At 43.0% G+C, this 21497-nt stretch overlaps 7 non-coding genes across 7 annotated transcripts; 5 read left to right on the top strand and 2 right to left on the bottom strand.

Moving 5' to 3' along the window:
• Positions 1-487: 487 nt before the first annotated feature.
• trnai-aau (transfer RNA isoleucine (anticodon AAU)) lies at positions 488-561 on the top strand. The gene has a single exon. It is a non-coding gene; the product is annotated as a tRNA-Ile (tRNA).
• Positions 562-1834: 1273 nt separating this feature from the next.
• On the top strand, positions 1835-1916 carry trnas-cga (transfer RNA serine (anticodon CGA)). Its single transcript has one exon. It is a non-coding gene; the product is annotated as a tRNA-Ser (tRNA).
• An 8130-nt stretch (positions 1917-10046) lies between these two features.
• Positions 10047-10119, bottom strand: trnar-ucg (transfer RNA arginine (anticodon UCG)). The gene has a single exon. It is a non-coding gene; the product is annotated as a tRNA-Arg (tRNA).
• Positions 10120-11312: 1193 nt separating this feature from the next.
• On the top strand, positions 11313-11386 carry trnan-guu (transfer RNA asparagine (anticodon GUU)). Its single transcript has one exon. It is a non-coding gene; the product is annotated as a tRNA-Asn (tRNA).
• Positions 11387-12922: 1536 nt separating this feature from the next.
• trnas-uga (transfer RNA serine (anticodon UGA)) lies at positions 12923-13004 on the top strand. The gene has a single exon. It is a non-coding gene; the product is annotated as a tRNA-Ser (tRNA).
• A 1549-nt stretch (positions 13005-14553) lies between these two features.
• Positions 14554-14626, bottom strand: trnar-ucg (transfer RNA arginine (anticodon UCG)). The gene has a single exon. It is a non-coding gene; the product is annotated as a tRNA-Arg (tRNA).
• Positions 14627-17305: 2679 nt separating this feature from the next.
• On the top strand, positions 17306-17379 carry trnan-auu (transfer RNA asparagine (anticodon AUU)). Its single transcript has one exon. It is a non-coding gene; the product is annotated as a tRNA-Asn (tRNA).
• Positions 17380-21497: the final 4118 nt, after the last annotated feature.

Genomic DNA, 21497 nt, shown 5'->3' with positions numbered 1-21497 from the left:
TAAGCAGGTGTGAGCCAGGTCAGTACCCGGATGAGGGTGAGCTACAGGGAAAAACAAAGCTTCCAGCTGGAAGCGGTGTTAATGGTGCCGGCGGTGGGGCGCTCACCCTGAGGTCTGTGCGGGTCCCAATGCCCCAGTATAGTGACGGAGATGCTGTGTTGTAAAAGGGCGCTGTCTTTTGGATGAGATGTAAAACCGAGGTCACAGCGCTCTGTGGTCATTCAAAATGACCACCAAAACCTTTGACAAAAGCTCTTGGTAATTGATGGTCTTCAATAATGCTTCTCCTTTAGGTACATTTTAAATCAGCTGAAAAATGCTGTGAAATGGGGGGGCACTTCAGGCCAGTGTAGGATTTGGGTTACAAGAACCATGAAACTGCACGAGAAAGCCCGTACACTGAATTACACGGCTTTCTATTCAAAGGAGGACAAAAGAAATTCCCTGAGTTCGATTTTTTGCAGCACAGAGAGGAGCACTGTTGTGAGGCCGGTTAGCTCAGTTGGTTCGAGCGTGGTGCTAATAACGCCAAGGTCACGGGTTCGAGCCCCGTACTGGCCAGGTCCTTTTCTCCTCTCTTACCAAAGCTGTTAGGTTCCTTTCCGTGGTGAGAGGGGTTGTCATGCAACGTTGCCACATAGTGCCGACAGACAAGAGTGTTGCGGGAGAAGAGAAAAGTGTTTGAAGATTTAAGAGTGTCTTAGGTGGACCCAAAATCAAGTGTCACAAATACAAGTGGGAGGATTTCCAATGTTTAATATGGAAAAAATAAGCGGAAGTTATCTGCCGGTCCGGCACAGTCTGCCATGCTTTTGTCATATACTGTAAAGTGGTGTCGAACTGGGTGTCGAACTGGAGCCTCACCATTTGCATATGTGAGGCTCCAGTTATACATCGAGTGTCACATTAAATGACAAAAATGAAGAGAGTTAAAGCAGCTGGAGAGGTTTTCTTACAACTTTTGAGCTGACACAGTTTTGGAAAATGTTTCCTTCACGCTGCACTGTACAACATAGGCAGCCAAGAGTCTCCAAAACAAAACAGAATTGACAGATAGGAGAAAATTCCAACTCGTCCTGAAGTTCCCAAAATCCAGCACTGAGCGTAAACAAAGTGTCTAAGTAGCGTGGGAATGCTAACCCTAACCCTAGCTGGAGTTTGAGCAATCCAGCACTGAGCGTAAAAAGATGAGTCAAAGTAACGTCTAATCGGATTAGTTTCCTTAGAGCTGGTTCAGAGTCTGTTCAAGAGTTTACCTTTCACACATGCGCAAAGAAGAATGTTGGGGGTGCACGCTTCAAGGCGCCTTACAGCTGTAGGGAGTGATTCGAGACGATTCGTGGCGTGTGCTCGTTCCCATGTACCGTACGCCCCGGGGTGCAGTGCTAGGATGACGTACAATACCACTTGGGCACGTAACGGCGTTATGTGCAGGGTTTTCATTTGTTCGTTTTGTTTTGCTCTGCTTTGCTTTGTTTTGCTTTCCATCGCGTTGGTAAGAGCGTAAATAAAAATGCGATTCCTGCGTCTACCACTAATGTAAGAGCTATTTCAAGTGCGACGTGGTGCGGCTTTTCAAATGCTTGTGGGCATTTCTCTGTTGTTGATTCTTTTTTTGTGTGTAACAAAGTGGCATTTTCATGTCCGGACGGGGAGACTTTATCATTCCGACATGAAGCCAGCCTTAAACCCTCTGAGGCGTGTCTGTCTGCCGGCACGTATTTTGTCAAAGGTATTATTTTTTTTTAACGGAGAGCGACTTTGAAAAGGTTTCCGCAGCCACGTCGCACTCCGTGTTAGATTAAAGGAGGAATGCGGCGATGGTGAACTCGCTGTAGTCGTGGCCGAGTGGTTATGGCGATGGACTCGAAATCCGTTGGGGACTCCCCATGTAGGTTCAAATCTTGCCGACTACGGCGTCTGCCGCACGTCTCCTTGTGCCTGCGCGGCAAAGGTGAAGTGCCGCTTCTCCTTCCCTGGTACTATAAAAACACTAAATAGCTTGGCCCCGCTGCCATGGAAATGAGTTCTTCAGATAACCACACATCTTGCGTTCGCACCTCTGGTGTTCTACTTATGCCTTTGAAAACCTAATGAATAAAACTGAAAGAACCGACACAATATGTAGGTGCTCGTAAAGCATGCATTAAAGAACTGTTAACAGCAAGGGTTTCAGTGGGTTAACTGAGGAGAAGGCGTGATCGCTAATTGTTGACTTTTTATTTGGTGTTAGAAACACTCTTACTGTGCATGACGTGCAACAAATTTAGCCACAGAAATTGCATCACGCTTTCATGTATGCTATTGCAGACACCAACGTTGCCTAGATAGAAAACCGAAATAGCCGTGGGTTTGCTTGCTGGTCTGAAGGATCTCTCTTCGAATCTCTATCATTTGTCAATGGAAGTAAAAGGTGCTGCAATCTGATACGTTCAGAATCAAACCCGCAGCTGTTGTTCGACTTTATTTCTTGACTAATTACAACTGAGTGTCGCATGAGCAGTTACGTAAACTTGTCTGATATATTTGAACACAAATGCCGTTCTTCAATTAAAACTAACAGTACATTGTCAGGGACATTCAGTTCTATACAAACAAGAGACAGACAAGAGAACATTTAGTATATAATAGACAGAAAGAGGTTCGAATCCTGCAGACTACGTTGTCCACCTCCTGTCGTTGTGTTTCGGCGCAAGCAAAGAAGCGCGCCTGTTCGGTGTTCCTGGTGGTTTTAAAATGCCAAATTGCTTGTACCCGCTCCCTTGCAAATAAGTTCTTCAGCGTCCGCGAATGGCATTTTACAGCTGGAAGCAGATGTCGACGCTTTTTGCACAGAGCACCAAAAAAGCGTCTTTTTTGAAGGCCCGGGTTCTGAGCATTGGTGGTTCAGTGGTAGAATTCTCGCCTGCCACGCGGGAGGCTCGGCTTTGATTCCCCGCCAATGCAGTGGCTTTTGCAGCTAGCTGCTCCATCACTTGCATCCCCTTGCAACTCGCAACTGAAAACCCACTGAAGCTAAGCAGGTGTGAGCCAGGTCAGTACCCGGATGAGGGTGAGCTACAGGGAAAAACAAAGCTTCCAGCTGGAAGCGGTGTTAATGGTGCCGGCGGTGGGGCGCTCACCCTGAGGTCTGTGCGGGTCCCAATGCCCCAGCATAGTGACGGAGACACTGTGTTGTAAAAGGGCGCTGTCTTTTGGATGAGATGTAAAACCGAGGTCACATCGCTCTGTGGTCATTAAAAATGACCACCAAAACCTTTGACAAAAGCTCTTGGTAATTGATCGTCTTCAATAATGCTTCTCCTTTAGGTACATTTTAAATCAGCTGAAAAATGCTGTGAAATGGGGGGGCACTTCAGGCCAGTGTAGGATTTGGGTTACAAGAACCATGAAACTGCATGAGAAAGCCCGTACACTGAATTACACGGCTTTCTATTCAAAGGAGGGCAAAAGAAATTCCCTGAGTTCGATTTTTTGCAGCACAGAGAGAACCACTGTCGTGAGGCCGGTTAGCTGAGTTGGTTAGAGCATGGTGCTAATAACGCCAAAGTCACGGGTTCGTGCCCCTTACTGGCCAGGTCCTTTTCTCCTCTCTTACCAAAGCTGTTAGGTTCCTTTCCGTGGTGAGAGGGGTTGTCATGCAACGCTGCCACATAGTGCCGACAGACAATTAAATGACAAAAATGAAGAGAGTTAAAGCAGCTGGAGAGGTTCTCTTACAACTTTTGAGCTGACACAGTTTTGGAAAATAATTCCTTCACGCTGCAGTGTACCATATAGGCAGCCAAGAGTCTCCAAAACAAAACAGAATTGACAGTCATATAATGTCCATTAACCCCGGTTTTAAACGCAGCATCATGTCTGCCATCATAAGAATATGAGTCCAATATTTTAGAATATAGTCAGAATGACTTCTAACCTTAGCTGTGGTGGACTTCTAACCTTAGCTTTAATCCCTATTGCTCAATGCATGGTGTACGTACTGCATACATGTGTCTTGAGAATGAGGAATGGGCCCCTGAGACAGTCATTTGCCTGTTTCACAAATGATCGTATTTTACTAGAGATTCTGTTTGGGATTCAGATGTGCATTCGGACAGCAATCCCTTTCAAGAAATGATATGTTCTGGATGAGGTCAAAGGTGCTAGAACACTGTATTTAGGATGTGTTTGCAGTGATTGTGTGTCTCCTGCTTCAACGCAGTGATATATAGATGTGCTCCTGTAATTTATTGGTACATGCCCAGGGCAGTAAGTAGTCTGAGGATTTATTTCCAGACGGCATAGAGCAGTGAAGCACTTCTACTTAAATTATTACATTATACACAATTTGAGTTCATTTTAAAAAGTAAAAGGTAATGAAAGGAATGCATTTTCATAAGAAAGATAATACCGATATGCATGTGATAATCTTCCTTATATCATGTAGTGCGTCATTTGGACACTTTGTGGGCTTGAAATACAAAGAAAATCATGTTCTATGGTACAAGATAAATACAAAACTTAATCATTTATTTTAATTAGATTTGTTTATAAAGCATAAGCAATCATTTATTACATTAATATATGTGAAAATGACATTTTAGCACCATAATATTACATACAGGTCTCTAGCTTCAACACAGTGATATATATATATATGCTCAGTGATTTATTGGTACATGCCCAGGGCAATAATCAGAATTAGTATTTATTTCCATACGGGCTACAGGTAATGTTGTGAAATACTTCAACACACTGGATCGGAGATTTAGACCCCCTGCACTCTTACTCCTTAAAAACCAAAGAAATGAAGATATGTAGCAATCACATTGTAACAGGGGTGACAGTGACTTAATGCTTATACTACTGGACTTCTGGTACCTTTAGGGTACGGTGTTCCCTGAAGGGCTCTCAAACCCCGCATTTCAGATGCCTAGCTGTATTGCTGATGTGTTGCACCTCAGAATCACTTTTAAACCTTACCTCTGGTATCTTTAATCCCTATTGCTCAACGCATGGTGAAAGTATTGCATAAATGTGTCTGAAAATGAGCAATGGGCACCTGAGAGACTCATTTGCCTGTTTCACAAATGATCATATTTGACTAGAGATTCTGTTTGGGATTCAGTTGTGCATTCTGACAGCAATCTCTTTCAAAAAATGATTTTACCTTATCGCGGCTTTGCCCTTCTTGCCTTTTTGGACAATATCTCCATCTTGTGGTCGTTGTTGGTAATGTCTAGACAATATCTCCATCTTGTGGTCGTTGTTGGTAATGTTTTCTTATGCCCTTTTTTTATTTCAATTCTCTATTAGATGATTCTAGAATCTCTACAATAGAGTTGAAAACATCAGTTTTATAGCAGACAATATGACATTATTTATAGTCCAATTAGAAATTTATTACCCTGTTTTTAACATAATAACAAATTAAAACTAAGTTTGGAACACCAGGGAACATAAAAAATGATTTTTAGGAAAACCATGAGGTTCTCTGTGTCCGATGCCTGCAAGGGGAGAAAGCTAGAATCCTTTGATTTTTCCAAATTTGAAAATAAACATCATATAACAACAGCTTTCATTCCTAGGAGTGAAAAACAACCATTTTGAAAGACATATTAGTTTCTAAAACACTACAATAAAGTTAAAAACATCCATTTTATATTACATTATTTTTTGTGAAATAATTAAATTGGCTTATTTCTCTCGCATTAAATTGGCTACAAATGCAAGAATTCAACCAGATATTCTTGTAAAATGTATAATGTTGCATTGCAGTTAGTTAATGTAGTTAGTCCATAGTCAGCAATCTAAACTTTATTGTTAAGCTTTAATGATTGATGTTGTACCAGTAACCTTTAGAAATACTATAGTACTTCACAAATGCTTTGTGTGTTTGGAAACCTTTTGAGTAAAAGCCTTATAAAAATAGGTTTAGTTTTTACAGGACATCACAAAGAAATAGGATGGTATAATTCTTATAATTGCTTAGTGATTGTATTTGGAAGATTATGCACTAAACAGACTTCAGGAATGCCAGTGGATCATTTGGAATTATTCCAAAAATCAAGTGACCTCTTTGCTGTAGTATTTTTAGTATTATTTATTTAGTATTAATAAAGAATAGATTTATTAAAGTCGTGCGATGTGCAAGCGGGATATGTAAAATAATTTAAAATAAAGTTTTTTATTATTGTTATAGAGAAACATGATCAGATTTTCCCTGGTTCAGAAAAAAAACGATTAAAATCTGTAATCTTTCCACTTGTATGTCATCAGACATTAACGAGTACAACCCCCCTCTCTGCCGGAGTGCTGGCTGTGACGAATTAAACCAATTTCACAGGTGTTTTCAAAGTAGGAAGTACAGTGTTAACTAGTAGATGGCCTCCTCAATGAAATCGCTTCAACATGCTAATGCGTTGGTGTAACAGTCCGGGCGTGGCAAGCTTCCAATGTCAACTCGACTCGATTGGAAGACAATGAACGTATTTTAGCCCTAAATGAATTAATAGCAAACATGGTTTACATAAAAGACATTTTTCCAAGAAAGTTTATAATAATACAATCTATAGTTGAAATCTGAGCCTAAATATAAAGAAAAAAGCATTTTCAGAGAGCAATCACGCTGTGTTTATGTAGAAAAAGCGATTAGGTTTATGAGCAATCTAATTACCTATTCGCTTAAAACGCTATATAAAATAAAGTTTATTTAAAGATGAATGATAAGTGTCGCAGTTTTAATAATTTTCGTAGTAGGGCTTGGACAGATTCCAAGTGCATTTTTGCAATTTACGTTGCATTGTCCAATGTGATGTTGTAATACAGTTTAGAATACAGTAAGTCTAAACTGTATCAGCTTTATTTATGGGTTGCAATTTAGAAAAAGTCAAAAACCGCACTCAAAATCCAATTTAGAGCTTTCTGGCAAGAGGAGACACCCAAATTATAATGTAACATGCCACTGTTTGTGCATGAACAAAGTTATACTGCAATTTTCCTTAGATACGCGATTAAAAAAAATAATTTTTTTGAATCCCCGGCCAAACACATTCCATAAGAATCAGCGCTTTTATACAGTATATCGCCTTTAAACACGCGTTTACGATTTAAATCAAAACTCGATTCAAATCAATATAAATGTTTATTTTGTAACGCATAGGTGACTATTCATTGTTATTAAAAAGACGTAAATTCGATCATGTTGTGATATTTAGAAATATAAATTTGTTTTGATGCGAGTGAGGTTTTATTTAATCTCTGACCAAGGGAAATGTTTCATTTTTTCAAAGAAATGTTTGTTAAAAATTAAAGTCATAGTTCCATGAGATTCAACCACAGACCATGTGACATAGGAGTCAGGAACCTAACCCACAGCACCACCAGCGCAGACACATGCTGAGGGCTGAAAAAGCACTACAGAAACATTATCGACTATAAAATAATGTAATTAGGCACAGAAGAAGTTTACAGCACAGTACAATAATAAATGCTGACCATGACTTTAGAAGCATAAATTACCTTACACTCAATTTAAACACAAGCTGTCTTTAGCCCTCTAAGCTGGTTCATACAGAAATGTAGAGAACCAGGCTCAGAACACACAGCTTCATTAGCGAATACATATGCAGAACAACTAGAGAAGATGTTTTACAGAGGATGGATTTTTAGAAACATCCCATCAGTGACATCACTGAAGTCAACTCCTAGGTAACTGTCGTGTGGATAGTTTCACAAGAATCAGACAAAGGTTTAAGCATCGCTTATTTTAGATAAAACTGCAAAAAAACAACAACAACCCATAATGTACTTCTTTGCGGCTCTGTTTGCCCAAATCATATATTCACAACGTGAAATTAGAAAATAGTATTACGTAACCAAAAACCGCAATATGGAAACAGAACCTGTGTAATTGTTGACAGATGATGTACTCGTAACATTTTTACAAGACGAACTACAACATTTAAAAAATGACTTGTATGTACTTGATATCTCTAATCAATCCACTGCACTGCATTAAAACAAAACAAAAACTAAAACGCCCTGGGCATACCGTTTCGCGCTTCTTATCAGTTGCTCAAAAGCAATTTGACCGTATGAAATGCATAATATAAACCTAGAAACATATACGTGAGGAGTATTTACGTAGTATCGGTGTCAAGACATACCTCTCAAATACTGTAAATCAAGTTAAAAATATCTCAAGACCGATTCTGGTCATAATGAAACCATGTTTCGTGTATGTTTTCTTTAAAGTACCGAGACCAGCCATATACTGTATGTTTATGTTCCAAAATTAATATCGTTTATGGCCTTCACACGCGTTGCATTACGCTCCTATTCTTTTTATGCTCAGGCACTAAGATTTCCCTTCAGTGGTAAAATTCCATATAAATATTCAATACTTAAACGGGCACAGTTAAGACATTAAATATACATATACATATACATATACATATACAAACTGTATACAGTACAGTTTGCATACGGTAATATGTTTATGTTCCTAAATCAATCTCTTTTATGAGCATGTGAAAGGCATGGTGAATCGATTCTCAAAAATTACTGTACTTTGCATGATTGGAAAAAAATGCGTGATTGCGAAATGCTGTGGTGTTACTTTTACAAAGAAGGTCAGTGAAAAAAATAATGTGGACCAGGGCAATACTTTGAGTTTACAGCTTGTCCAAGGTCATTTATTATTAATACTATAAGTAATATCTTCATTAAAGACTTTGATGGCTACAGCTCAAACATGAGAAGTTGAGCTTTATTAGCTCCACCTTGCGGAAATTCCGGATAATATTATTTTGCTAGCGGTATTTACCGGTAACTCGCGGTATTTACCGGTAACTCGCGGTAGACTGCGTACAGCGTACCGGAAAATAATGCAGTATCGCCCGCACATTTTGAATGGCTGCATCTGTAGCAATCATATTGTAGCAGACACTCATTTGCCTGTTTCACAAATGATCATATTTTACTAGAGATTCTGTTTGGGATACGGATGTGCATTCTGACAGCAATCTCTTACAAAAAATGATTTTACCTTATCGCGGCTTTGCCCTTCTTGCCTCTTTGGACAATATCTCCATCTTGTGGTCGTTGTTGGTAATGTCTAGACAATATCTCCATCTTGTGGTCGTTGTTGGTAATGTCTTCTTATAGATAGATACTTTATTGATCCCGTGAGGGAAATTGCAGTGCAACAGCAGCTTAACACACACAACACAGCCACAGTGTAACGAATTATATAATAATAGTACAATACTGTATATATACTGTATATATATATATGAAACAGAAATAGAAACAGAAACAGGAATCGCTTACTCACCTGGAGAATCTCTGTAGGAATATATAGCATTTATCAATGGAAATAAAAGCTGCTTTAATACAGTGCATGTTCAAACTCAAACCCTCAGCTGCTGTTCTTGTTTGTTTTGGGACAAATTGCAACTGAGCATCGCATGAGCCGTTACGTACCCTTATCTGTTTGGCAATTTCAAGGGAGGAGTTAGGTCAGAATGGGTAGGCTGCAAAACAACAAGTAAAGATTTATTCCAAGATGAAACGTTGTGGCGGTTTTCTTATCTTTTCAGCATGGACTAAACTTTTACGTGTTCCTTATATGCTATATATGTATATATTAGCACCAATGTCGTTCTTAAAAACTAACATGAAATTGTCAGGGACATTCAGCTATATACAAAGACGAGACAGACAAAGTAATAATTCTGTATTAACGTGGCCTACATATTGACGCAATGATCGAACTAACTGACATGTTCTGATTCACATCCCCTGCAGTTCATGCCAATTAGAACAATAGCAATGCTGAGTCCTCCCCACCCTACTGAGCACAAATTCAGCTGCTCTCCAGTTCTGTTCTGCATGTTTTTTCATTGCAATTGAGCTCGGAGCTGGAGATGATCTCCATACAGTTCTGTGTTAACTAGCCCGCACTTGCGTGCTAATTTACGGGTTGTGGCAGATGCTTTTCTATAGTTCATATACATGACGGCAACCTGTTACCGAGGAACCTGAGAGGTTTAAAAGCCTCACGAGCCAGGCAGGACTCGAACCTACAATCTTCTGATCCGAAGTCAGACGCGTTATCCATTACGCCACTGGCCCATAGAACATGCGCTTGCACTCCACCACAGAGAGCTCTACACTGCTACTAGTAGTACACCTCCCCATCTAAATTTTCACAGCAAGAAACTTGTGTTTCCTACTATTTTTATCAGGTTTAAAATATCATCTCCTTAAAACAGAAAAAGTGTTGATGTGTCGTGCTGAAATTCCGATTGATTTTGAATTCAAAGAAAAAACGTTTTCTTCCAAAACACCGTGAAATTGTCACATCTTGCAGACAATAGGTGTATTCCATGTTGAAAAGAGAAAAAAGAAAACAATGGAGCCTTTTACAGGTGTGAGGCTTCTTCAGGTGTGAGAAGACCTCACGGCCGAAACGTTGTGTTTCCTTTCTTCTCTTTTCAGCATGCAATAAACCTATTACTTGTTCCTTTGCAGCCGAGGCATGCTGACATAGCTACCCAGCTGAACATCTTGCAGACTCTACAGTACTTCTCTCCTGTAGAAGTAAAGCAGGGCTTGCTGGGTGAGCTTTTGCTCCGGTAAATTAGGTCACGTGTCATGTTAAATCACTTCTTCTAAACACAACATTTGCTGGTGCTAGCTTTCCCCATGAAAAGAGACATTTCCCTTACAGTACATGACATATCGTTTTTATTCTATCAATAAGTATAGAAATTAAACAAAAGAAAAAATGGTGTCGCCAAAGAATGCACAGCTCTGTCGCCTTGGGGAGGTGTCAAGGGCATTGAGCTCCTTGGACATGAAAAGTGCCCGATAAATGCCATTTCTCATCATTTCTCTTGGCGTCAGTTCTGCTATTAAATGGGACGGAGGCAACGGGCTCAGAGAGCAGGTTAAGAGCACACCGAACGCAGATGGGTCCAAGTGTCTGTAAAAGCGCGGTGCTCCGCTGGCGCTGTTCCCTAGTGGCTTAAAGTGCCCGCCTAGTAAGCAGGCGATCCTGGGTCTGAATACCAGCGGTGCCTCTCTCCGTGTCTTGTTGTGCCGAATGTATCATTTCAGACAAACATGTACAGCTTGGTTCAGTTTAATGCAAGAATTCATTTCCTTTCTGGAATAACTTGTTTTTGAAGAAATCCATACAGCTTGTGAAAGATGAAATCCATTTCTTGGTTGTCAGTGGAAAAAGATTGCCGGCTGCAAGAAGCGCAAGTGATTGTTTTCTTTGACCATAAACCTGCAAATGTAGGGAGCACAAGCGGCCGTCAGTCTCTGTGGCGCAATCGGTTAGCGCGTTCGGCTGTTAACCGAAAGGTTGGTGGTTCAAGCCCACCCAGAGACGCATGTCTCCGTTTTTCCAATGTAAACATCATCACCGCTAAAGAAGATGGCGCAGAAGGCTCCACAGTCGAAACGTTGTGCTTCTTTTCTTCTCTTTTCAGCATGGAGTAAACCTTTGCTTGATCGTTTGCAGCCTACGCATGCTGACACAGCTACCTTTCTCTTAACGCGCCTCAATCATTATTCACCAAAACCATCAGCAGAATGTGTCGCCTTTGTGGTGATGTCACTCCTCTGCTTCACAAATGTCCTTAGTGACGGACCATTTCTTTCTGCCATTTTTCCGGAGCGGTTATTGATTGCTCCATCATTTCCCTCATACTTTCCATCCCTAGATTGAAAAAAAAAAACAGAAACAGGCTGACAGGACGACAATCAAATTGCAAAAACTCATCAAAGCACTCGATAGAGTATTTGAATCCACAAGTAGCTACGAGCAACTTTGTCCTGGCTTGCATGAAAGTCGGAAAATGTCAAAAAGAAAAAGATGGTGGCTTTTTCATATCTGTTCTTTTATTTTTAGTTCGTTGGCTCATCTGTCCATTGTCCTCCTGCCTGGCTCTTGACCTGTGACTGTCTGAACGCACACATTAGACTTTCAGGCGGGGGATTTGTCCTGAGCCTCTGTGAAAGACCCACCCACCCCCATAAATAACTGCTCTAGAAACACATGAATGCAAAACTAAACCACAGCTTAAAGAGGAGCTCCAACTCAGTGCCATACTAATGTAAACGAAGTAATACTAAGACATGTTCTTATGGATTTGTCTTACCTTGAGATATGTAATTGGATTTCAGGATTAACTTCCTCATTCAATGTACTGGTGATTCTTTGCCTGGTCAGTACCTGGGTGGGAGACCTCCAGCGAACAATTAAGCTTACTGCTGGAAGTGGTGTTAAGAGACTCTTAGGATCTTCCAGAGGTGTCTGTCCAATAGCACTAGTTGCCTTAGAGCTGGCTCAAACATTGCTCAAGAGTCTACCTTTCACAGATGCGCAAAGATGAATGATGGGGGTGCACGCTTCAAGGAGCCTTCCAACTGTAGGGACCGATTAGAGACGATCCGTAGCATGTGTTCGTTTCCATATACGCCCCGTGTCTCAACGGTAGGACAGAGAAAAATACTGCCTCGACACGTAACAGCGTTATATTAAACCGCAGGACTTGAGGGCTGTTTTGTTTGAATGTTCAAGGCATTGGTAAGAGCGTAGGTCAAGGGCCATTGGTGCATCTCCTGTAACTGGAGTAAAAATGCTATTCAAAGTGCAGTGACTAAAATCGTCGTCCACATGTCTCCGTTGTTGATTGCTTTCTGTCTAAGAACGTTCTGTTTTCATGTCCGAACGGGGAGACTTTATCATTCCAACTTGAAGCCACCCTTAAGTCCTCTGAGGTGTGTGTGTGTGTGCTTGCACGTATGGCGTAAAAGGTTTCTTAAACGGAGAGCGAACTTGAAAAAAGTTGCCTCCGCTGCCGCCGCCGCCTCGCACTCCCTGTTCGATTGTAGCAAGAAGGCAGCGGCCGCGGCGCTCGCTGTAGTCGTGGCCGAGTGCTTAAGGTGACGGACTTGAAATCCGTTGGGGTCTCCCCGCGCAAGTTCAAATCCTGCCGACTACGGCGTCCTTTGCATTTGGTTGCGTGCGTGCGTGTAAAAGGACCAGCGCCGTTTCGTTTTCGCTGGGACCTTTAACACTCTAAATCGCCTGGACCCGCAGCCTGTGAAATCGATTCTTCAGCACCCACGAAGGACGCTTTGCCGCTGGACACAGATACCGATGCTTTTCTGCAACGAGCTTTCCAGCTGAATTTTCTCGGCAGCTCCGTACTGAACCTGTTCTCCATTGCAACATAGCGGAGGCTCGTCACGTCTATAGCAAGGCTGTGTAGGACCGCATACGCCACAGTGACTTGTACACAGACCACATGAAAGGCAAGCAAAATACACTTTTAAAATTCCAAAGACTCACAAGGTCAGAGGAACAGCGATGACCTGAACAGATCTGTTCCAGAAGTCTAGGTTGACCTTTTTAGAGCTGTAATTGCATTTTTGTTTAATAGAAGATCAAATCTACTCGCATGTACCAGCACCTTACAGTTTATTGATGTTAATTCTGTTTAAGTAATAAGATTGCTAACGATGTTGGACTTTAGCCGGTGTTTTTTAGAACAAATTGCTTACACTTCTGTAAGGAATACGCAGTACGTGCCTTTGTCAGTCATTGCTCACCATACCTGTAACTTTCTTATCTAACTCACTTCCTCAAATGGTGAAGGTCCACAAACATAAATGAAAAAAAAAACCCTTGTTGTAGATGAGGTGCACAAAAAAGCAGCCCCTGATAGTGTATAACACATTTGTACTATTGCAGAGACACATGTAACATATATATATACTGTATATATATATGAAACAGAAATAGAAACAGAAACAGGAATCGCTTACTCACCTGGAGAATCTCTGTAGGAATATCTAGCATTTATCAATGGAAATAAAAGCTGCTTTAATACAGTGCATGTTCAAACTCAAACCCTCAGCTGCTGTTCTTGTTTGTTTTGGGACAAATTGCAACTGAGCATCGCATGAGCCGTTACGTACCCTTATCTGTTAGGGAATTTCAAGGGAGGAGTTAGGTCAGAATGGGTAGGCTGCAAAACAACAAGTAAAGATTTATTCCAAGATGAAACGTTGTGGCGGTTTTCTTATCTTTTCAGCATGGACTAAACTTTTACGTGTTCCTTATATGCTATATGTGTATCTATTAGCACCAATGTCGTTCTTAAAAACTAACATGAAATTGTCAGGGACATTCAGCTATATACAAAGACGAGACAGACAAAGTAATAATTCTGTATTAACGTGGCCTACATATTGACGCAATGATCGAACTAACTGACATGTTCTGATTCAGATCCCCTGCAGTTCATGCCAATTAGAACAATAGCAATGCTGAGTCCTCCCCACCCTACCGAGCACAAATTCAGCTGTTCTGTTCTGCATGTTTTTTCATTGCAATTGAGCTCGGAGCTGGAGATGATCTCCATACAGTTCTGTGTTCACTAGCCCGCACTTGCGTGCTAATTTACGGGTTGTGGCAAATGCTTTTCTATAGTTCATATACATGACGGCAACCTGTTACCGAGGAACCTGAGAGGTTTAAAAGCCTCATGAGCCAGGCAGGACTCGAACCTACAATCTTCTGATCCGAAGTCAGACGCGTTATCCATTACGCCACTGGCCCATAGAACATGCACTTGCACTCCACCACAGAGAGCTCTACACTGCTACTAGTAGTACACTTCCCCATCTAAATTTTCACAGCAAGAAACTTGTGTTTCCTACTATTTTTATCAGGTTTAAAATATCATCTCCTTAAAACAGAAAAAGTGTTGATGTGTCGTGCTGAAATTCCGATTGATTTTGAATTCAAAGAAAAAAGGTTTTCTTCCAAAACACCATGAAATTGTCACATCTTGCAGACAATAGGTGTATTCCATGTTGAAAAGAGAAGAAAGAAAACCATGGAGCCTTTAACAGGTGTGAGGCTTCTTCAGGTGTGAGAAGACCTCACAGTCGAAACGCTGTGGTTCCGTTCTTCTCTTTTCAGTGTAGTGATTCATAGCCGTTCAGGGACCCCAAATATGTAAGAAAACCGGTTCAGGGACGCCAAATATGTAATCATAGTGGCTCTCTGAAGGCACCAGTTCTGTAGGGTTTGGGCATTTACTGAGACAATTATTAATTGTAGCAGTAAATCACAAAGTTGATTCTTTTGATGGCTTTAGAGTCCAACCATGCGACATAACTCAAACAACGCACACACACAGGTACTAATACACGAGGATACATTTATTAATACATAGAATATGCATATAAAACTAACAGATCTTATCGAGAGGGTTATCAGAATACAAAAGGTATATATTCAGTCAGTTACGAAGTGTTACACATATCAAGAGGACATACGTTCAGTATATCATTCATTAAGACCGTTTCGTAAATGAACTTAGTTATAACTTCTACATTAGATACTCAAACAAGTACATAACTCTTAGGAATTAAATTGATATCAACTGGTTGGGATAACAATTGAATTCTCGAGCTGTAATGCATTGAAGTTAAATACTCATCCAATCTTTGGGGATTCAGATCTCCTGCGGGCACAAAGAAACAGTTGCAGGCTGTTGCTGTCCAATCCGCGCTCTCTGGCTCAGTGCCAGGCTGTGCTGTGCGGCTTGCGACGGTGCGCTGCTGATGCTCACTGACCGGCTAGTTAGTGTTGGCTTTAACTAGCAAAGTTTGTGCACAGGAGAAAAGATGACTGTGGGTCCCAGCAAGTCAGGAAGAGGACCGGTTCGTTCCTAATGAAGAGCTAGTTCTGAATAGTGATTCAGCTTTCCACAGTTCCGACCTGTTCACGAGGCCTGCTGCTGGTTACTCTCTGGCAACCTCCACTCTAGACTCTTAGAACAAAGGAAAGTTCTGGAACTCAGACACACTGGCCGTTCCGTGGTTGTCCGGGCTGAGTCTCAGGATGGTCAGGAGGCGCGCTGCGAGGATGTCCTGCCCTTGGGAGCCTTCTGCTCCTGGGCCGTCCTGCCCTGGAATTCTCCTTTGAATTCCCTTTAGAACAGTCCACAGAATCCTCTCCAGAATCCCTTCTGAATCTTGTTGAATCTCACTGAATCTCTCAGGCTCTCTGTGTTGCCTGTTTTTACCTGGAGGAACTACAGCTCATTGATTGGCTGAAAGTTCCATGGGCATCAGAGTCCCACGTGGGTTACTCGGCCCTACCAGTCCCTGATTGGTTGATCAAGGTGAGATATGAGTCACTTACTCCTGACACTTAGTAATGCAGTCCAGATGTCCAACTGGCACTCCCTAGACAGATAGGCGCCAATGGATGACCATTGATCATGATAGCCAGGCTTAGCTAAGTGCATCCCCCTTTGGGAGCTGTCCTAGGACCTTAAATCACCCTGGGAATAGTCTCTCTGTGGCTGCACCACAGAGATGAACAGAGAAATGGGGCCTCATTTGGGAAGCTCGGAAACACTTAATTCTGCCTTATTAATAAGCCTCGCCGCTACATCAGCATGCAATAAACCTATTACTTGTTCCTTTGCAGCCGAGGCATGCTGACGTAGCTACCCAGCTGAACATCTTGCAGACTCTACAGTACTTCTCTCCTGTAGAAGTAAAGCAGGGCTTGCTGGGTGAGCTTTTGCTCCGGTAAATTAGGTCACGTGTCATGTTAAATCACTTCTTCTAAACACAACATTTGCTGGTGCTAGCTTTCCCCATGAAAAGAGACATTTCCCTTACAGTACATGACATATCGTTTTTATTCTATCAATAAGTATAGAAATTAAACAAAAGAAAAAATGGTGTCGCCAAAGAATGCACAGCTCTGTCGCCTTGGGGAGGTGTCAAGGGCATTGAGCTCCTTGGACATGAAAAGTGCCCGATAAATGCCATTTCTCATCATTTCTCTTGGCGTCAGTTCTGCTATTAAATGGGACGGAGGCAACGGGCTCAGAGAGCAGGTTAAGTGCACACCGAACGCAGATGTGTCCAAGTGTCTGTAAAAGCGCGGTGCTCCGCTGGCGCTGTTCCCTAGTGGCTTAAAGTGCCCGCCTAGTAAGCAGGCGATCCTGGGTCTGAATACCAGCGGTGCCTCTCTCCGTGTCTTGTTGTGCCGAATGTCTCATTTCAGACAAACATACAGCTTGGTTCAGTTTAATGCAAGAATTCATTTCCTTTCTGGAATAACTTGTTTTTGAAGAAATCCATACAGCTTGTGAAAGATGAAATCCATTTCTTGGTTGTCAGTGGAAAAAGATTGCCGGCTGCAAGAAGCGCAAGTGATTGTTTTCTTTGACCATAAACCTGCAAATGTAGGGAGTACAAGCGGCCGTCAGTCTCTGTGGCACAATCGGTTAGCGCGTTCGGCTATTAACCGAAAGGTTGGTGGTTCAAGCCCACCCAGGGACGTATGTCTCCGTTTTTCCAATGTAAACATCATCACCGCTAAAGAAGATGGCGCAGAAGGCTCCACAGTCGAAACGTTGTGCTTCTTTTCTTCTCTTTTCAGCATGGAGTAAACCTTTGCTTGATCCTTTGCAGCCTACGCATGCTGACACAGCTACCTTTCTCTTAACGCGCCTCAATCATTATTCACCAAAACCATCAGCAGAATGTGTCGCCTTTGTGGTGATGTCACTCCTCTGCTTCACAAATGTCCTTAGTGACGGACCATTTCTTTCTGCCATTTTTCCGGAGCGGTTATTGATTGCTCCATCATTTCCCTCATACTTTCCATCCCTAGATTGAAAAAAAAAAACAGAAACAGGCTGACAGGACGACAATCAAATTGCAAAAACTCATCAAAGCACTCGATAGAGTATTTGAATCCACAAGTAGCTACGAGCAACTTTGTCCTGGCTTGCATGAAAGTCGGAAAATGTCAAAAAGAAAAAGATGGTGGCTTTTTCATATCTGTTCTTTTATTTTTAGTTCGTTGGCTCATCTGTCCATTGTCCTCCTGCCTGGCTCTTGACCTGTGACTGTCTGAACGCACACATTAGACTTTCAGGCGGGGGATTTGTCCCGAGCCTCTGTGAAAGACCCACCCACCCCCATAAATAACTGCTCTAGAAACACATGAATGCAAAACTAAACCACAGCTTAAAGAGGAGCTCCAACTCAGTGCCATACTAATGTAAACGAAGTAATACTAAGACATGTTCTTATGGATTTGTCTTACCTTGAGATATGTAATTGGATTTCAGGATTAACTTCCTCATTCAATGTACTGGTGATTCTTTGCCTGGTCAGTACCTGGGTGGGAGACCTCCAGCGAACAATTAAGCTTACTGCTGGAAGTGGTGTTAAGAGACTCTTAGGATCTTCCAGAGGTGTCTGTCCAATAGCACTAGTTGCCTTAGAGCTGGCTCAAACATTGCTCAAGAGTCTACCTTTCACAGATGCGCAAAGATGAATGATGGGGGTGCACGCTTCAAGGAGCCTTCCAACTGTAGGGACCGATTAGAGACGATCCGTAGCATGTGTTCGTTTCCATATACGCCCCGTGTCTGTCACGCCCCACACTCTCCCTCGCAAACGACGTTACATTCCCGGAACCTCTGCTTCCCAATCTCATCCCTGATTGAACCCAGCACATTCTCACATGCATCAGATTCCTCAAATTCTCACTCCCTAACCAATCATCCAATCACACCCCTTTCCTTTCAGTATTTAAACCCCCTTCGCACACCTTCCCACGCTCACTATTGAGAAGCCTATCTTAGTATTCTCCAGTGCGTGTTTCCTAACCTTTTTGACTGATCTCCCGTTACGAATCTTCTGCTTCTGCCTCTTGACCTCGCCTTCTGGATTTTGCCTTTGAATTGTTTTGACTATCTCTCGTTACCGGACCCTTTGCCTCCCTTATCGACCCTGCCTTTGGATTTTGTCTTTTGGATTGTCCCTTTGCTACTCTGTGTCCTGTGGGATTCCGGTTACGCATAAGGATCCTCCTATTCCACGTATTGGTTCCTTGACAGAATAGTGAGCCATATTAAAATGGATCCAGCGGACCAGAGTCAACTTTCTATTCTCCTTGAACACTCCCGGAACCTGGACCTGCTAACTACTGCAGTCCAGCAACTAGCTGACCACTTTGCACTTCCGCCGTCTCCCCCACCTGCAGCTCCTGCCCCTGCACCCCTGCTTCAAACACAAACTAATCTTCTACCCCCTCCCCTCCCGGAAAAATTTGATGGCGACTCCTCCAGATGTCAGGGCTTTGTGACTCAATGTCAGATGGCTTTCCACATCCGTCCAGACTGCTTCCCCACCGATGGAGAAAGAATTGCTTTTATGGTATCTTGCCTCTCTGGACGAGCTCTGGAATGGGCTGGACATCTCCTCTCTCGAAACGCTCCTGAGACTGCTAACTTCCACCTTTTTCAGACAGCTCTACAATCTGCCTTTGGGCAGTTGCACTCTCGCCACCTCATTGTTGCACGCCTCACTTCCCTTACTCAAGGATCTCGCTCTTTTCAGGACTACTCTTCCGAATTCCGTTTTCTGGCTGCTCAACTCGCTTGGGATCACAATGCCCTGATTCACTACTTCCGCCTTGGATTATCTGATGAACTCAAGGATCACGTTGTGCACCTGCCCCTGGACTTCCCATCACTTGACTCCTTCATTTCTCGAGTTTCTGAACTAGAGCTCAGGATGCAACAGCGAAGGTCGGACAATCGGACCCCTCCCACACCCTCCCAACTGCCTTCCTTCCATAGACTGACCTCCGAGGAAAGAGATTGCCGACTTCGTGAGGGGCGTTGCCTTTACTGCGGTTCCCCTGATCACCTCCGAGCTGCCTGCCCCAGTCGCCCTCCTTGCTCCTATCCACCTGCTGTTATGGCCAGTGTCACTTCTTCCTCTCCCAGATCTGGACTCTTTCTCCCAGCCACCCTGTCATGGACTACTGGACAGACCTCTCTCTCTGCTTTTGTTGATTCGGGCTCCGAAGAGAACTTCCTAGACTCTGGACTCGCTTCGTCCTGGAATATTCCCCGGTTGCCAGTCACCCAGCCCATTCGGCTCCTCACTCTTGATGGCTCCCCCCTCTCCCCTGGTCTGGTGAAGTGGCAGACCCCTCCCCTCACTCTTCGCATCGGCGCCACCCACCAGGAAGTCATTCGGTTCTTTCTCATTCAATCCCCTTCTCACCCATTGGTTCTTGGTTTCCCGTGGTTACGGATTCACAACCCACACATCTCCTGGTCACAAAGGGAACTCACAGCCTGGGGTTCCCATTGCCTTTCGCATTGTTGTCAGCTTCCTCAGAAAGTTTCCGTCTCCTGCATATCTCAAGATAACCTCCCCAATATCCCTTCCCAGTACTCGGATCTACACCTAGCCTTCAGTAAACAGAAGGCCCTATCCCTCCCGCCTCATCGCCCATCTGACTGTCCTATAGATCTAATTCCAGGGGTTCTACCCCCTAAGGGCCATGTCTATTCACTCTCCAACGAGGAGACTCAGGCTATGGAAGATTATATCCAGGAGTCCTTGGAATCTGGTTTCATCCGCCCCTCTTCCTCACCTGCCTGCGCCGGTTTCTTCTTTGTTAAAAAGAAAGACGGCTCTCTCAGACCCTGCATTGATTATCGCGGTCTGAATAACATAACTATCAAGAACAGTTATCCCCTTCCTCTGATTTCATCGGCTTTGGAATCACTCCGGGGCGCCACTATTTTTTCTAAACTGGATCTCCGCGGTGCGTATAATTTGATCCGCATTCGGGAGGGTGACGAATGGAAGACGGCATTCATTACTACCCACGGTCATTATGAATACCAAGTAATGCCGTTTGGACTGATTAATGCTCCTGCTGTCTTTCAGGGGTTCATGAATGACATCTTTAGGGATATCTTGCACAAATATGTCCTGGTATACCTGGATGATATTCTGATCTTTTCCCGAAGTCCCCAGGAACATGTCTCTCATGTGCGTGAGGTTCTTCATCGTTTGATTCAGAACAAACTCTACGCCAAATTGGAAAAGTGTACTTTCCATGTTACCAGAATCCACTTCCTTGGCTACATCCTCTCACCCCTGGGCATTGAAATTGACCCTGCCAAGACTGAATCCATACAAAACTGGCCAACCCCCCAGAATTTAAAACAAATTCAACGTTTCCTGGGATTTTCCAATTTTTACCGCCGTTTTATTAGGAATTTCAGCTCTGTCGTCTCCCCCATTACAGCCCTGACCCGAAAAGGTCATGATCAAGGGAAATGGACTCCTGAGGCAGACCAAGCTTTCCTTCATCTCAAGAGACTGTTCACCACAGCCCCCCTCCTCCGTCACCCAGACCCCAACCTTCCATTCATTCTTGAGGTGGATGCCTCAGCCAACGGAGTCGGTGCCATATTATCTCAACGTCATGGAGAGAAGGGTATCCTCCACCCCTGCGCCTTTTTCTCCAAAAAATTGTCCCGGGCCGAGACTAATTATGATGTTGGAGACCGAGAACTACTGGCTATCAAGCTCGCCCTGGAGGAATGGAGACACTGGTTGGAGGGGGCCCTACACCC

This window comes from Lepisosteus oculatus, unplaced genomic scaffold (genome assembly GCF_040954835.1).
Source record: "Lepisosteus oculatus isolate fLepOcu1 unplaced genomic scaffold, fLepOcu1.hap2 HAP2_SCAFFOLD_536, whole genome shotgun sequence".
Taxonomy (NCBI): Eukaryota; Metazoa; Chordata; class Actinopteri; order Semionotiformes; family Lepisosteidae; genus Lepisosteus; species Lepisosteus oculatus.
The sequence above is the reverse complement of the archived record's forward strand: the minus strand, read 5'-3'. Positions and strand labels throughout refer to the sequence as shown.